This window comes from Oryctolagus cuniculus, chromosome 1 (genome assembly GCF_964237555.1).
Source record: "Oryctolagus cuniculus chromosome 1, mOryCun1.1, whole genome shotgun sequence".
In the NCBI taxonomy this organism is placed as follows: Eukaryota; Metazoa; Chordata; class Mammalia; order Lagomorpha; family Leporidae; genus Oryctolagus; species Oryctolagus cuniculus.
In genome coordinates, this window is record NC_091432.1 from 127,699,590 (window position 1) to 127,717,837 (window position 18,248).

The following is an 18,248-nucleotide window of genomic DNA, read 5'->3' on the forward strand; positions in this document are numbered from 1 at the left end:
ATTAGAAAACACATAGGGGCCAGCGCTGAGGCGCAGTGGGTTAAAGCTCTGGCCTGAAACACCAGCATCCCTTATGGGCACCGGTTCTCATTGTGGCTGCTCCTCTTGCAATCCAGCTCTCTGCCTGGGAAAGCAGTGGAAGATGGCCCAAGTCCTTGGGCCCCTGCACCCATGTGGGAGACCAGGAAGAAGCTCCTGGTTCCTGCTTTCGGACTGGCTCAGCTTTGGCCATTGCAGCCATCTAGGGAGTGAACCAGTGGATGGACAATCTGTCTCTCTCTATCTCTACCTTTCTCTGTAACTCTGTATTTCAAATAAATAAAATAAATCTTTAAAAATAAAGAAACTAAGAAATATGGAAAGTACACATATGATTTTGGTAATCAATTGGAAAGTAAATGATGGAATCATTATATTTGAAAATTTTGAAAAAATGTTAACTCTCATACTATTATTTATATAAATTCATAAGAAAAATGAAAAATGGTAAAAAGTCTTATTTAGTATTCTGTAACTTAATGATTAAAAACATGGATAAGGAGAGCGGTAAGATGGCAGAATAGGAAGGGAGCACACTGATAGTCTGGGAAGATACAGTTTAATAAAAGTGGAGCTACTGCAGGTTCAAGGAAGAGTAGGGGAAGAAACAGCAGAGGAAACTCTTCCAGAACTAGTGATTCACAGTGGACCTGCGTGGAGAGCGTGGGAGCCCACGGTTCGGGACACCAGCGGCAGACTCAACACACCAGCGCTGGAATGCGAGGTGAGTTGAACCTCAATAGCCCAAGACACTGGCAGGCAAGCGGAAAGAGGAGACTAGAGGGAACGAGGCTTGAAACCCCGTGGGGAAAAGTTCACCAGGCTAACTAGAAGAGAGAGGAGAAAAAAAAAGTGGCCAATATGGACACGAGTTTCTCTCTCTCCGCTCACCTCTCAAAGGCGAGCAAGACAAAGAGCAGGCACCATCTTGGACATACATCATAAGCAGGGCGACTTCAGGTCTGCATCCACCCTCAGCCAAGCAGAAAAACCTGACTCTGGGGGGAGTGAAATAACAGGAGATTAGGACCTAGTGAATGTGTGGTGCTAATGAACTGAGACTGTGAAAAAAGAGATGGTGGGGGAGAGAACTCACAGAATTTGCATGAGTCCTCTCCAGAGACGCTACAGTTTGGTAACATTGGAAACCCAGTGGGAGACTGCAGGAGAATTTGAGCCCACACTGAGGGCAGAACAGATTCCCTGTGTGGTCCTTGGGAAAGAGCTTCTGATCTCTGGCTCCTGTGGGTATATCGTTCGCCTGCTAACTACCTTCAATTCTGCTCAGCTGTGCGGAAATACTTCTCTTCTGAATCAAAAAAAGAAAGAAAGAGAGAGACATTTACCACACATAACCTGGGAGTGTCACCTTTGGCACACCCTTAACCCTGAGGAACCAAAGAGAGCTGTCAGGCCACACCCATCTCAAGCCTCTAAGGCTCCATCAAAAGCAGACAGTCCACTTAATACAGTCATAGTATAACAAGAAAAAACACCACAGTGAGGGAAGAAGAATCCAAAGAATATCTCCACAACGCCAACCAACAAACACAGAAACCGAGGAAACAAGAACAAGGAAGACATTATGACACCCCCAAATGAACAAGACACCCCAAGCCAAGATTATGAAGATGATGAGATGGAAGAAATGCAAGATACGGATTTCAAAAACTTTATGATAAGAACAATTAGAAGTTTTCAAAAACAAATGGTTGAAGCCGGCGCCGTGGCTCAATAGGCTAATCCTCCACCTTGTGGCGCCGGCACACCGGGTTCTAGTCCCGGTTGGGGCGCCGGATTCTGTCCCGGTTGCCCCTCTTCCAGGCCAGCTCTCTGCTATGGCCAGGGAGTGCAGTGGAGGATGGCCCAGGTGCTTGGGCCCTGCACCCCATGGGAGACCAGGAAAAGCACCTGGCTCCTGGCTCCTGCCAGGATCAGTGCGGTGCGCCGGCTGCAGCGGCGGCCATTGGAGGGTGAACCAGCGGCAAAAGGAAGACCTTTCTCTCTCTGTCTCTCTCTCACTGTCCACTCTGCCTGTCAAAAAAAAAAAAAAAAAAAAAACAAATGGTTGAGCTGAGGAAATCCTTACTGGACAGGATAGAAAATCTCCTTCGAGAAAATGAAATATTAAGGAGGAATCAAAATGAAACGCAGAAACTAGAAGAACAGGAAAGTGTGATAGTGAAGAGAAATCAAAATGAAATGAAGAACTCAATAGATCAAATGACAAACACATTAGAGAAATTTATGAAAAACCCATGGCCAACATCCTATTGAATGGGGAAAAGTTGGAAGCATTTCCAATGAGATCTGGTACCAGACAGGGATGCCCACTCTCACCACTGCTCCACTGCTATTCAATATAGTTCTGTAAGTTTTAGCCAGAGCTATTAGGCAAGAAAAAGAAATTAAAGGGACACAAATTCGGAAAGAAGACCTCAAACTATCCCTCTTTGCAGATGATATGATTCTTTATTTAGGAGGCCCAAAGAACTCTAGGAAGAGACTATGATTATTGGAACTCATAGAAGAGTTTGGCAAAGTAGCAGGATATAACATCAATGCACAAAAATCAACAGCCTTTGTATACACAGGCAATGCCACAGCTGAGGAAGAACTTCTAAGATCAATCCCATTCACAATAGCTACAAAAACAATCAAATACCTTAGAATAAACTTAACCAAGGACGTTAAAGATCTCTACAATGAAAATTACAAAACCTTAAAGAAAGAAATAGAAGAGGATACCAAGAAATGGAAAAATCTTCCATGCTCATGGATTGGAAGAATCAATATCATCAAAATGTCCATTCTCCCAAAAGCAATTTACAGATTTAATGCAATACCAATCAAAATACCGAAGACATTCTTCTCAGAGATGGAAAAAATGATGCTGAAATTCATATGGAGACACAGGAGACCTCGAATAGCTAAAGCAATCTTGTACAACAAAAACAAAGCTGGAGGCATCACAATGCTAGATTTCAGTACATACTACAGGGCAGTTGTTATCAAAACAGCATGGTACTGGTACAGAAACAGATGGATAGACCAATGGAACAGGATAGAAACACAAGAAATCAATCCAAACATCTACAGCCAACTTATATTTGATCAAGGATCCAATACCAATCCCTGGAGTAAGGACAGTCTATTCAATAAATGGTGCTGGGAAAATTGGATTTCCACGTGCAGAATCATGAAGCAAGACCCCTACCTTTCACCTTACACAAAAATTCACTCAACATGGATTAAAGACTTAAATCTACAACCCGACACCAACAAATTATTAGAGAACATTGGAGAAACCCTGCAAGATATAGGTACCGGCAAAGACTTCTTGGAAAATACCCCAGAAGCACAGGCAGTCAAAGCCAAAATTAACATTTGGGATTGCATCAAATTGAGAAGTTTCTGTACTTCAAAAAAAAAAAAAAACAGTCAGGAAAGTGAAGAGGCAACCAATAGAATGGGAAAAAATATTTGCAAACTATGCAACAGATAAAGGGTTGATAACCAGACTCTACAAAGAAATCAAGAAACTCCACAACATCAAAACAAACAACCCACTTAAGAGATGGGCCAAGGACCTCAATAGACATCTTTCAAAAGAGGATATCCAAATGGCCAACAGACACATGAAAAAATGTTCAAGATCACTAGCAATCAGGGAAATGCAAATCAAAACCACAATGAGGTTTCACCTCACCCTGGTTAGAATGGCTCACATTCAGAAATCTACCAACAACAGATGCTGGCGAGGATGTGGGGAATGCAAACTGGTTAAGCCACTATGGAAGTCAGTCTGGAGATTCCTCAGAAACCTGAATATAACCCTACCATACAACCCAGCCATCCCACCCTTTGGAATTTACCCAAAGTAAATTAAATTGGCAAACAAAAAAGCTATCTGCACAGTAATGTTTATTGCAGCTCAATTCACAATAGCTAAGACCAGGAACCAACCCAAATGCCCATCAACAGTAGATTGGATAAAGAAATTATGGGACATGTACTCTATAGAATACTATACAACAGTCAAAAACAATGAAATCCCGTCATTTGCAACAAAATGGAGGAATCTGGAAAACATTATGCTGAGTGAATTAAACCAGTCCCAGAGGGACAAAAATCATATGTTCTCCCTGATTGGCGACAACTAACTGAGTACCAAAGGGGAAACCTGTTGAAGTGAAATGGACACTATGAGAAACAGTGATTTAATCAGCCCTTGTTCTGACTGTTGGTATACAATGTAATACTGTATCCCTTTTAGTATTTTTTTTGTTCTAGTACTATTGGTTGAACTCTGTAATTAACACACAATTATTCTGAGGTGTTTAAATTTTAACGGAAAAGTGATCCCTGTTAAATATAAGATTGGGAATATAATTCTTAAGTGTTGAAAATTAACTGAAATGTGATCCCTGTTGAACATGGTGGTGGGAATGGGAGAGGGAAGAGATGTATAATTTGGGACATGCTCAGGCTGACTTGCCCCAAGTGGTGGAGTTGGAAGCATACCAGGGGATTCCAATTCAATCCCATCGAGGTGGCATGTACCAATGCCATCTCACTGTTCCAGGTGATCAGTTTCAGTTCACAGTTGGTCATGGTGGAGGGACTGGGAGTCAAAGGGAGCACATAGACAAGTCTAGTACCTGCTAACACTAACCGATGGAGTAAATAAAGGGGAGAGTGATCCAACATGGGAAGTGAGATACTCAGCAGACTCATAGAATGGCAGATGTCCTAAATAGCACTCTGGCCTCAGAATCAGCCCTAAAGGCATTCAGAGCTGGCTGAAAAGCTCATGAGAGTATTTCAGGCATGGAAAGCCAAGACGCTCTGGCAAAAGATCTCTGCGAGTGAGATCCCAGTGGAAAGAACAGGTCATCAAAGAAGGAGGTACCTTTCTCTGAAGGGAGGAGAGAACCTCCACTTTGACTATGACCTTGTCTAAACAAGATAAGAGTCGGAGAACTCAGAGGGCTTCCATAGCCTTGGAAACTCATGACTGGAGCATAGGGAGATTACTGATGCCATAGACAGGAGTGTCAATTGGTAAAGTCAACAACAGGAGTCACTGTGCACTTACTCCTTATGTAGGATCTCTATCCTTAATGTGCTGTACATTGAGATTTAATGCTATAACAAGTACTCAAACAATATATTTCACTTTGTGTTTCTATGGGGGTGCAAACTGTTGAAATCCTTACTTAATGCATACTAAACTGATCCTCTGTAAAAAAAAAAAAAGAAATTATCAATTCCCAACTTGACTCTCACTGGGATTAAACATGACAATAGGTCTGCTCTGATTTCATCATCATTTAAAAAATCATCTATTATTTTTCACTTTATGTTTCTGTGTGGGAGCAAACTGTTGAAATCCATACTTAATGTATACTAAGCTGATCTTCTGTATATTAAGATAATCAAAAATGAATCTTGATGTGAATGGAAGGGGAGAGGGAGTGGGAAAGGGGAGGGTTGTGGGTGGGAGGGACGGTATGGGGGGGAAGCCATTGTAATCCATAAGTCGTACTTTGGAAATTTATATGCATTAAATAAAAGTTTTTTAAAAAAAAGATTAGGAATAAGAAAGGGAGGAGATATACAATTTGGGACATGCTCCATCGGACTTGCCCCAAATGGCAGAGTTAGAAATGTGCCAGGGGATTCCAGTACAATCCCATCAAGATGGCATGTACCAATGCCATCTCACTAGTCCAAGTGATCAATTTCAGTTCACAATTGATCACACTGATAGGTATAAGAGTCAAAGGGATCACACAAACAAGACTAGTGTCTGCTAATACTAACTGATAGAATCAAAAAGGGAGAGAACAATCCAACATGGGAAGTGGGATACAGAGCAGACTCATAGAATGGCAGATGTCCTAAAAAGCACTCTGGCCTCAGAATCAGCCCTTAAGGCATTCGGATCTGGCTGAAGAGCCCATGAGAATATTTTAGGCATGGAAAGCCAAGACACTCTAGAAAAAAAAAGAAGAAGACCTAAATGAAAGATCTCTGCGAGTGAGATCCCAGTGGAAAGAACGGGGCCATCAAAGAAGAAGGTACCTTTCTCTGAAGTGAGGAGAGAACTTTCACTTTGACTATGACCCTGTCGGAATAAGATCGGAGTCGCCAAACTCAAAAAGCTCTATAGCCTTGGCAACTCATGACTAGAGCCTATGGAGATTACTGACACCATAAACAAGAGTGTCAAATTGTTAAGTCAACAATGGGAGTCACTGTGTACTTACTTCTCATGTGGGATCTGTCCTTAATGTGCTGTCCAATGTGAAATAATGCTATAACTAGTACTGAAACAGTATTTTACACTTTGTGTTCCTGTGTGGGTGCAAACTGATGAAATCTTTACTTAGTATATACTAAATCGATCTTCTGTATATAAAGATAATTGAAAATGAATCTTGATGTGAATGGAATGGGAGAGGGAGTGGGAGATGGGAGGGGTGCGAGTGGGAGGGAAATTATGGGGGGGGAAGCCATTGTATTTCCATAAACTGTACTTTGAAAATTTATATTTACTAAATAACAGTTAAAAAAAAAGAAATCCAGCATCACTGATGAATAAACAATAAAAATACTGTTCAAATTCTAAAAAAAAAAACATGGATAAAGTATTTTATTACAATGGACATCACAGAAGTAAAAGAATCATCAGGAATTACTACAAGCAGCTATATGCCAACAAATTGGAAAATCTAGAAGAAATGGATAATTTCTGGACACATAAAATCTACCAAAATTGATTCCTGAAGACATAGAAAATTTAAATAACCAAGATAGAGACTAAATCAATAATAAATACCCTCCCCAAAAAGAAAAGCCCAGGACCAGATGGGTTCATTGCTGAGTTCTACCAAACTTTTATAGAAGAACTAATTTCTATTTTTCTGAAACTATTCAATACAATTGAAAGAGAAGGGATTCTCCCAAACTCATTCTATGAGGCCAGCATCACCTTAATTCCAAAGCCAGAAAAAGATACCAAAAAGGAAAAAAAAAAAAAAAAACTGTAGACCCAATATCCCTAATGAACTTAGATGCAAAAATCCTCAAAAAAAAATACTAGCTAATTAAATCCAACAATATATCAGACAACTCACCCAGATCAAGTGGGATTTATCCCTGGTATGCAGAAATGGTGAAACATATGCAAATCCATAAATGTGATACCTCACATTAACAATGATTTTTCACTTTAATAAATTGGAGAATAAAAGCTATATGATTATCTCAACATATGCAGAGAAAGCATTTGATAAATACAATATCTTTTCATGATAAAGACCTTAAGCAAATTGGGCTTATAAGATATATTCCTTAACAAAATCAAGACAATATATGAAAAACCCACAGCCAGTATCATATGGAATGAGGAGAAGTTGGAAGCATTTCCACTAAAACATGGAGCCAGAAAAGGATATCCATTTTCACCATTGCTGTTCAATATATATTTGGAAGTTTTAGCCAAAGCCATTAGGCAAGAAAAAGAAATCAAACTGATACAAATTGGAAAGAAGGAAGTCAAATTATCCCTGTTTGTAGATGACATGTTCCTATATATAGGGCAACCAAAAGAGTCCATTAAAAGAATATTGAAACTCATAAGAGAATTTGATAAAGCTGTAGAATATAAAATTCACACACAAAAATTAATAGCCTTTGTATATACAGACAATGCCATGGCTAAGAAAGAACTGTTAAGATCAGCCCCATTCACAACATCTATAAAAAAAAACTGAAGTTCCATGGAATAAAATTAACCAAGTATTTCAAAGATCTCTACAATGAAAATTATAAAACATTAAATAAAGAAATAGAAGAAAATACAATAAAGGAAGAATCTTTTATGTTCATGTATTGGAAGAATTAATATAATCAAAATGTCCATATTAACCAGGCAATATACAAATTCAATGAGATCCTAATCAAAACACCAATGACAGTCTTCTCAGATCTAGAAAAAAATGACGCTAAAATTCATATGGAAGCACAAGATACCTTGAATAGCTAAAGAATTCTTAAACAAAATCAAAGCCTGAGGTATCACAATACCAGATTTTAACACATACTACATGGCAGTTATAATCAAAATGGACTGGTTTTGGCACAAAAATAGACATGCAGAACAATGGAACATAATAAAAACCCCAGAAATCAATCCACACATCAACAGCCAACTAATCTTTGACAAATGAACTAAAATCAACTACTGGAGAAAGGACAGTCTCTTCAATAAATGGTGGTAGAAAGCTGGATCTATGCATACAGAAGAATGAAACAAGATCCATACCTTACACCTTATACAAAAATCAACAAACAATGGATCAAGGATCTAAATCTATGATCTGAAACTATCAAATTGCTAGAGGGAAACATTGGAGAAACTCTTCAAGCGATTAGCACAGGCAAAGCCTTCTTGGAAAAGACCCCAGAAGTTCAAGCAGTAAAAGCAAAAATAGACAAAAGGGATTACATCAAGCTGAGAAGCTTCAGCACTGCAGAGGAAACACTCAATGAAGTGAAGAGACAACCAACAAAATGGGAGAAAATATTTGCAAACTATGAACATGATAAAGGATTAATATCCAGATTCTATTAAGAGCTCAAGAAAATCAACAACAACAAAACAAATAATCCAGTTAAGAAATGGGCAAAGAACTTGAACAGGCATTTTTCAAAAGAGGAATTTCAAATGGCCTTTGGACACATGAAAAAATATTCAGAATCATTAGCCACCAGGGAAATGCAAATCAAAACCACAGTGAGGTTTCACCTCACCTCAGTTAGAAAGGCTTTCAAACAGAAATAAAGAAATGATAAATGCTGGCAAGGATGTGGGGGGAAAGGTACCGTTAATCCACTTTTGGTGGGAATGTAAATTACTGAAGTCATTACGAAAGGTAGTATGGAGATTCCTCAGAAATATGAAAATACTGAGCACCAAAAAGGAAACCTGTTAAAGTGAAATGAACACTATGAGAAATGGTGACTTGATCAGCCCTCACCCTGACTGTTGATGAGCAGCTTAATATGTTATCCCTCTTAGTATTTTTTTTGTTTGTTCTACTTAATACTTTTGGTTGAATACTGTAATCAATACACACTTCTTCTTAAGTGCTGAAACTTAACTGAAAAGTGATCGCTGTAAAATATAAGAGTGGTAATAAGAGAGGGAAGAGATGTGCAATTCGGGACATGCTCAAGCTGACTTGCCTCAAACGGTAGAGTTAGAAACATACCAGGGGATTCCAATTCAATCCCATCGAGGTGGCATGTACCAATGCCATCTCACTAGTCCAAGTGATTAATTTCTGTTCACAATTGATCGTAATGATAGGACTAAGAACCAAAGGGATCACATAAACAAGAATAGTGTCTGCAAATACTAGCTGATAGAATCAAAAAGGGAGAGAATCATCCAACATGGGAAGTGAGATACACAGCAGACCCATAGAATGGCAAATGTCCTAACAGCACTCTGGCCTCATAATCAGCCCTTAAGGCATGCAGATCCGGCTGAAATGCCCATGAGAGTATTTCAGGCATGGAAAGCCAAGACACTCTGGGGGGGAAAAAAAAAAACCTAAATGAAAGATCTCCACGAGTGAGATCCCAGTGGAAAGAATGGGTCATCAAAGAAGGAGGTACCTTTCTCTGAAGGGAGGAGAGAACTTCCACTTTGACCATGGCCTTGTCTAAATATGATCAGAGTCAGTGAACTCAGGGGGCTTCCATAGCCTTGGCAGCTCATGACAAGAGCCTAGGGTGATTACTGATACCATAAACAAGAGTGTCAATTTGTTAAGTCAACAGCAGGAGTCACTGTGCACTTACTCCTCATGTAGGATCTTTGTCCTTAGTGTGCTGTACATTGAGATTTAATGCTATAACTAGTACTCAAACAGTATTTTTCACTTTATGTTTCTGTGTGGGAGCAAACTGTTGAAATCCTTACTTAATGTATACTAAGCTGATCTTCTGTATATTAAGATAATCAAAAATGAATCTTGATGTGAATGGAAGGGGAGAGGGAGTGGGAAAGGGGAGGGTTGTGGGTGGGAGGAATGGTATGGGGGGGAAGCCATTGTAATCCATATTCTGTACTTTGGAAATTTATATTCATTAAATAAAAGTAAAAAAAAAAGAAATATGAAAATAGATCTCAATTATTATCCAGCCATTTCATTCCTGGGAATTTACCCAGATAAAGTGAAATCAACATATGAAAGAGTTATCTGCATCCCTATGCTTATTTCTTCTTTTTACCTTTTATTTAATAAATATAAATTTCCAAAGTACAACTTTTGGATTATAGAGGATTTTTCCCCCATAACCTCTCTCCCACATGCAACCATCCCATCTCCCATTCCCTCTCCCATCCCATTCTTCATCAAGATTCATTTTCAATTATCTTTATATGTAGAAGATCAACTTAGTATATACTAAGTAAAGATTTCAACAGTTTGCACCCGCAAAGATACACGAAGTAAAAAGTACTGTTTGAGTAGTAGTTTTACTGTTAATTTGCCCCTATGCTTATTTCAACTCAATTCACACAGCTAAGATAGGAAATCAACCCAGATGTCCGTCAGCTGATGAACAGTTAGAGAAAATGTGGTATATATATACCATAGAATACTACTCAGCCATAAAAAGGAATGAAATCCTATCTTTTGCAACAAAATGGATGCAACTGGAAATCAATACGGCTAGTGAAATAAGTCAGTTCCCAGAAGACAAATATTATATGTTTTCCTTTATATGTGGTAACTAACATACAGGGTGCTAAAAACATAATGTATATGAAAAAATTTGACATTTCAATATTTGATTATTGTTTTCAGCCCTTGTATATACTCCTGAGACACAGGTTTTTTTTTTGTTTTGTTTTTTGTTTTTTTACTTAATATTGGTTGAAATCTTTACTTAATGGAGGGCTAAGCTTGTCATTATAAAATAGAGTATGACATTGTAAAAATTACAAGAAAAAACAATAAAGGAAGAAGGAGAAAGAGTAAGGCCATGGGAGGGAAGGAGGGAGGATGGGAAACATTGTTATGTTCCCAAATCTGTATATATGCAATATATGAAGTTTGTTCACCTTATAGAAATAAAAAAAATTTAAAGAAATTCTTGACAGTAGTTTGAAAGCGCTTGCCTTCTCTTTACACAACATGACATAGGGTGAGCATTGTTTCCATGCCTTGCAAAAATTTTATGGTCCTTTTTAAGTTTGGATCACTTTCTCACATGCAGTGTATCTCACATTCAGTGTTTCGGTGGCATCACTTCATAGACACCAGTACGCTTTTACATCACAGTCACTTCGCTCATTCATGCTGACGATTTCATGTGCACTAAGCTACTCTTATCATCTAGAGCTTCTTGAAGGCTGGAAATGTCAACATTCCCATATGCAGGTGTTTCTTCTATACTGCACTCAAATTTCACATCTAGTATTGTCTGTTTTCACTTATTTCCTGCACTTTCATCTTTGTTGGTCAGCTCCCTCACTTGATTATCTAATTTATGAGATCTTGTGTGGGTTTCTCAGTGATAGACAAGGAGGTGACATACTTGCTTGCTTCGCTATTTGCACTTAAACTCAATAACAGATACGGAGTGATATAATTGAAGACAGATTTTGAAAGAAGTGACATAATTGGTTATTGATCATGATGCACATCTGTTGTGTATGTCACGATTTGTGGGCTTAAGAATTAGCAGCAGAATTTACATTCTTTATAATTACTCAAAATTAATACACTGTAGTAATTGAAGTTTAAATCATGTTTTGGGAGGGCTGGTATTAATTAAACAAATGTAGTCACTGAAATCTTTTTATACCAAAACTGTGTAAAGCAAAGAACTATCTGTGTTTAAGCAAATAGGACATTGTAGGATAGAGTTTATCACTGTGTGCAACAAAAATATTGAAATAATAGGACAAAGTCAGTGGGTGGGAAATAGGGAATCATATCATTTAATAGCCATTAAATGTGTGAAATGATAGATGAGAAATATATGAACTGGTATGTGGTACAATGTGCATATTGACTCTGATTAGGCTTTTCATTGAAATTTTAATTGAGATCATTGTAGATTAGCTGCATTTCTAAGAAATAATAAAGAGGGATCCTGTGTACTCATCCCCCTTGGCTAATGATGACATGTTATAAAACTGTTGTAGAGTTTCACAGCAAAGACACAGACAGTGTTACAAGTCACACATCTTATTCCAATTCCCCAGTTTTATTTGTTCTGAATTATGTTTAATGTATTGTGTTTAATTGTATTTAATGCTGTATAGTTTTATCACATGCGTGAGTTTGTGTTTCCACCACCAGTAAAGGTACAGAACAACCCAGAAACCCTAAGAATTTCTCCTGCTGTCCTTTTAAAATCATACCCTGCTTCCTTCCCCACAATCTACCCTTTAGCAACCATTAGTCAGATTTCCATTTCTAACATTTTGTCACTGAAATAAATTTATATAAATGTAATTATATGGTAGTTAATGTTTGGCTTTTTCTTTCTCAGAATAATTCTCAGAATTCTCTGAATAATTCTCTGGGGAGTCTTGCAAGCAGGTGCATTATGAATAATTTGCTCCTTTTTATTGTAGGGTAGTGCTCCATGGTCTGGATTACCACAGCGTGTTGGAATATGCACCAGTTCATCCACTAAGAACATCTTGGCTGTTTCCCATCTGATGCCATTACAAAAACAAAGCTGCTATGAACATTTATGTATGTATTTTTATGTAAACACAAGTTTCAGTTTCCTTGGAATTTAGAAGTTAGGAATGAATACTGTTATCCCTGGGTACAACACTGAACAAAAGACCAAAAACAATTATTTATGATAAGCAAGTTGATGAAATAAGTTGAAATAATATAAAATATTTTGGTGGCCTAAAAGAAGATGTCAAAAGACAAAAATAGAGGAATAAAAACAAGACAGAAAACGAAGATGAAAATGGTTTCACCCAAACATATGAATTGTTATTACATTAAATGTAAATAGACTTGAAATGACACTTAGACACATTGTAGAATCAGATTAGTGAGAATTAAATGTTACTAACCATTTTAAGGATGTAAGTTAATAGCGAGATAAAAGATGAACCTGGAGAAGCCTGGGACTGCCCCCAGCATGCCCCATCCATTCTTCCAACTCAGGATGCATGCATCTCGCAACAGATGTGGGAGACTTCCAGCGATGCAAGCTGCACAGGGCACCCCTGACACACAAGGAATTAGTTTGCTCATGAATCATTTCCATTATGCATTCCATTGTGCCTACCAAATACCTAGATGACACAAACATGCTTCAGCACAAAGACATAGACTATAAGTTTGTTTTCAATAAACAACATAGGCAAAGTAGGTACCTCCCCTTCAAAGCATCCCATAGATGAGAACTCAAACATTAATAGCCACCACTAGGAGATCCAGTTACCATGTTCACATCGTACGATTGGAACTGATAATTTCTCCTCTGTTAGGCATTCCCACTTAAGCCAAACCATTTGCTTCAAAGCCCACCTTTTTCCCATCAAATATCGATGCTGACTTTATTTTTTAAAGGTGTATTTATCTGAAAGGTATAGCGTCACAAAAAGAGAGAAAGAGAGACAGAGAAAGAGACACCACTCATACACTGGTTCACTGGCCTCAATGACTGGGGCTGAGCCACACTGAAGCCAGGAGCCACACTGGTGGGAAGATCTCCAGTACTTGAGCCATCATCCACTGATTTCCCAGGGGCATTAGCAGGGAGCTAGATCAGAATTGGAGCAGCCAGGACTCAAACTGACACTAAACATATGATGTTGGTGTTTCTAGCAATGGCTTAACTCACTACATCATAACCTTGCTCCCCAACCTAACGCTGACTTCAAATAACACTAAAACACTCAAGCATACACATATGGCTCTATTATAGGACGTTTCTTCCTTTTCCTGATCTCCAAGCTGTAGTGACAGTCACTGGCAAGTCACTTACACTTTGCCAGCCTCAGAGTCCTAATACATAAAACGACAATAACAATATATAAATAGACTGTTGTGATGTCTAATGTGATGTTCCTGGTACACAAAAAATGTTCAATAAGTGATCATTATTAGCTGACTCAAGTTGAGTTATATAACCTGACAATTGCATTTGTTCTCTAAGACTGTAAATATGGAAAATCATAGAAAAGTACAATAAAATCAGTTTAATTATTCAATAAATCACCTTTACAGAATATAATTTCAAAAAATGAGATCACCCATGCCCAGGAAAATCTTGAACATATTGTTATAATTATGGAACATATGAAACGCCACACACATGCACACAGTACTCCATGTGTTTGCTAAAGCTAAGTCAGGGTCTGAAACTCACATGGCGCTTGCCTCTCCTAAACCCAGCAATCTTGGATTGGAAAATTTCTGCTCATCCTGAAAGCTTATGTGTCTCCTTCTCCAGGAAGCCTTCTGCATAACTCTTCCTTATTAGTGACCATTCAGGTATCAGTTGCTGGCTTTATCACTTTCTAAGTATCTGTGTGTATTTTGCTCATATTAGACATTGAGGTCCTTCAAAGTACGGACAGTGCTCTTGTGTTTTCATACTTACCCTTTCCACATATCCTCTCAAGCTCATGTAATTCAGTGCCTTGCACACAATAGGCACTTCATATGGGTGTTCCATAGCCTAAGTTTTCTCTCTCCATACCTCTTCTTGTCCACACAAATACCTTTAAGCAAGTACACTCATGTCTTCCAGTCACATTACTCAAGTGTAAACCTTTCAATCCCATATACACAGATATCAAAATGGATTGGTCCCTTTGATTGGGGTTCCCCTGGGGACTACAGCCTTGAAACAGTGAAGCACATCCTATTAATGAAGCATGGAGGAGGCACCTGGAACCCATTAACATGGGATGAGCTGCCATGACTGTGATCTGACTGGGGACATCTTACAATTGATCAAATTCTGGGAGCAATCAACGATAAACAAGGTATACTTTTGCTATGACTTGCTTTACTGTTCAAAAAAAATGAGATACAAGTAGCAACCATGGCAGGCTACTAGGATCTGATTGAAAACAGAGTATGTTAATAAGTAGAAGAAAATGAAGGGTTCAAATGGGAGCAGGCTCAGTATATGAACGATATGAACCCCGTTTTCAAACCAATGTCAGGCACCCTGATAAGAGAGTCAAGTCAGAAGCACCAAAATCAATTGGGAACCCTGTAAGAATAAGTGCCATGCCTTACTCATCTTTAAGTTCTTCTCCTGCAACTCTTAGCACTTCCCTTAGACATCAGTAGGAGGAAAAAAAAAAAAAAAAAAAAAAAAACTTTCCCAGAAATCGACATCAAATTTCCATGATTAAGCCAGTGGGCTGGAAGGACTCAGAGAGCAATTTGGTTTTCCTGATCTTGTAGAATAACAGGAAAAGAGCTTCTTCCCTTAACATAGTACAATTATATCCTTGGACTATTTCTAATGTTATTAGCTTCTATGACAAACCCCAAGTCTCAGGGCAGTTTACTTCTCACATAAAGGAGCAAGCACATATTCATGGTCACTTTAAGGCTCTCCTTCAAGTGGTGAGTTATAGACCCAGTTTCTTATGAAATGTGGCTCCTCCACTCCCCAATCCATGCATGACTTCCAATATCACCATACTCATCAATACCCAGGAGGATGGGGAACGAATATGGAGAATTGAGAGTGACTTTTTTTCTTTGATGGATCTGGTTCGATAAGTGACAGAAATGACTTCTACTCACACTCTACTGGTCAGATCTTGGTTACTTGACTGGCCCTAACTGAGAGCGGAGCCAGGGATATAGCTGAAATGGCAGACTCTGTGCAGACTCTGTGCCAGTCACTCCTTGTGTTCCTTTATTTCTCAGATGGATAAAGAGGTGGGAAGAAAACTCCTTACTGCAGATATTAAATCTAAGTTTAATTCATCACTCCCAGCGTATTCGTTCCTAAAAATATTCTACTACCTTGGAAGAGCCCTTCAGGGATTTGATAGTATCCCAGCTAAGCAAGCTCTGTAGCCAGAAATAGAATTCCTTCCTTTGATGCGCCAGCAATGCAAGTCCCCATGTTTCTATTCATTTTGCTCATTCATCAAAACATTAAACATTTATTCAGTGTTGACTCCATGGAAGGCACTGTGATGCGCAACAGGAGGACACAATGTCTCTCCAGGAAAAAGATGTGATTTAGGTAAACAGGGCTTTACTCAGGCTTTATAATATAATCGTGGCAGCCAAACCAGGTTCTAGCTCCACTTAGATTTGGAGGTTAGGTCCTAAACCAGAGAAAATGCTTCACCAACCGACACCCAACCTCTGCCCTCTGGACTCCTACTGTTTTAAGAACCGTGACTCCTGCCTACCTACTCCTACCTTGGATGTGTTCCCTGTCTACGCCTTTCTGCTTGTCCATTATCTCTTTTTAGTATCACATGTGAATAACGTAACTATCTCTAGAGGGAAATAGTGTTGGTAGCAGATTCTCCTGTAAGAAAGGAGCATGAGAGTAGGGTGGAGAGTCAAGCAGGAGAATCCTCTGTTCCTTCCAGGACTGCACACCCTTGCTCTGCAGCTCAGGCAAAGGGGGCTGCCCCACGCTGCTGCATACCTTAGGGAAACCTGCCAGATTAACAGCTTTCACCCCAGCTCCTCTCTTGTGTTACTGAACCTTTCTCATCTCCCTTCCAAAACGCTGGCCCAGCCGCCGATCTCAGGGCCCAAAAAAAGCTTGATGACCATCTATATAAAAGGGGGTGAAAAGCGACAGACTTAGGAGGAAACAAATCCATGCCCTTGGAGGCACTACTCTGGACCAGAAGGAAGTAGGTAAGTAGGTGAGTTCACGTGGATGGTGGGAAAGAGGTCCCAGGAAGAGGATCGGTGTCTTCTGCCTTCTGCTTGTTCAGATGCCAAATCAGCATGGATCTGGGTGTGATGGGACTCAAAACTGTGCACAAGATTCCCAGGAAATACAGAAAGGAATCCATGACTTTCCTGATCTGAACTCACATCCTGGACACTCAGAATCTAGAATAGGACACCAGAGCTGGCCTGTGAGGAACCATTGGCTAGTCATGTGCACATAGCATTTCTCTAAGTGATGAATGATGTATATACATTGGTTTCATAAGATTATAATGGAGGGGACAGTGCTGTGGCGTAGTGGGTAAAGCCACCGCCTGCAGTGTTGGCATCCCATATGGGCAGCAGTTCATGTCCCAGCTGCTCCACTTCCTATCCAGCTCTTTGTTATAGCCTGGGAAAGCAGTAGAAGATGACCCAAGTCCTTGGGTCCCTGCCCCCGTGTGGGAGACCCAGAAGAAGCTCCTGGCTCCTGGCTTCAGATTGCATAGCTCCCGGCTGTTGGGGTCATTTGGGGAGTGAACCAGTGGATGGATGACTTCTCTTTCTCTCTGCCTCTCTGTAACTCTACCTTTCAAATAACTAAATCTTTTAAAAAATATCATAATAGAGTAAAAAAATTCCTATCACTTTTGACGTCTTAGCCTTCATAGCATCACAGCTCAAGCATTATTCACATGTCTGTGACAATGCTGATATAAACACACCCACTGCCCTGCCAGTCATGTCAAGTACAGCACATGTAATTGTGTATAGTACATACCATCTAATAAGATGTTAGATGAGCATGCTACTGGTTTATGTGTGAACATACCATGCTTTTAACATCATTTAACCATGTACTCAAAAAAACCCAACTGTAAAACACAGTGCCATGTAATGCTGGTTTCAACCTCATTTGCTTCATGTTCCTGTGTCTCTCGATGGCATGAGGAAGCCTTGTGGAGTGAGTGGCCTATGTCATCCATGTCTGTGTCAGTGCACCCTCAATCTACTCTGTGATGTTCCCACCATGCTGAGGTCACCTAACAATATGTTTCCTAGAAAATAATGTTGTGAAGGGACACGTGACTGCATCCAAATGAGACACAGAGGTCTGGTGTACTCAAAAGGCAGGAAGGATGCTGAACCTAAGGGTACTGAGCAGAGAGAAGAATCTAAGAACAAACGCAGAGATTAGAGACACCAGCATGGCTGTGTAGCCCAGATAAGGAGGGGATATAGAGAGCTTCCTGTCCACTGCTGATGACTTTA

The 18,248-nt window shown here is 39.4% G+C and overlaps 1 protein-coding gene across 1 annotated transcript in view; it reads right to left on the reverse strand.

The window, feature by feature from the left end:
- Positions 1-18,248, reverse strand: part of OPCML (opioid binding protein/cell adhesion molecule like) — a 1,351,977-nt gene that overhangs the window by 1,256,361 nt on the left and 77,368 nt on the right. The gene's annotated exons all lie outside the window — the stretch shown is intronic.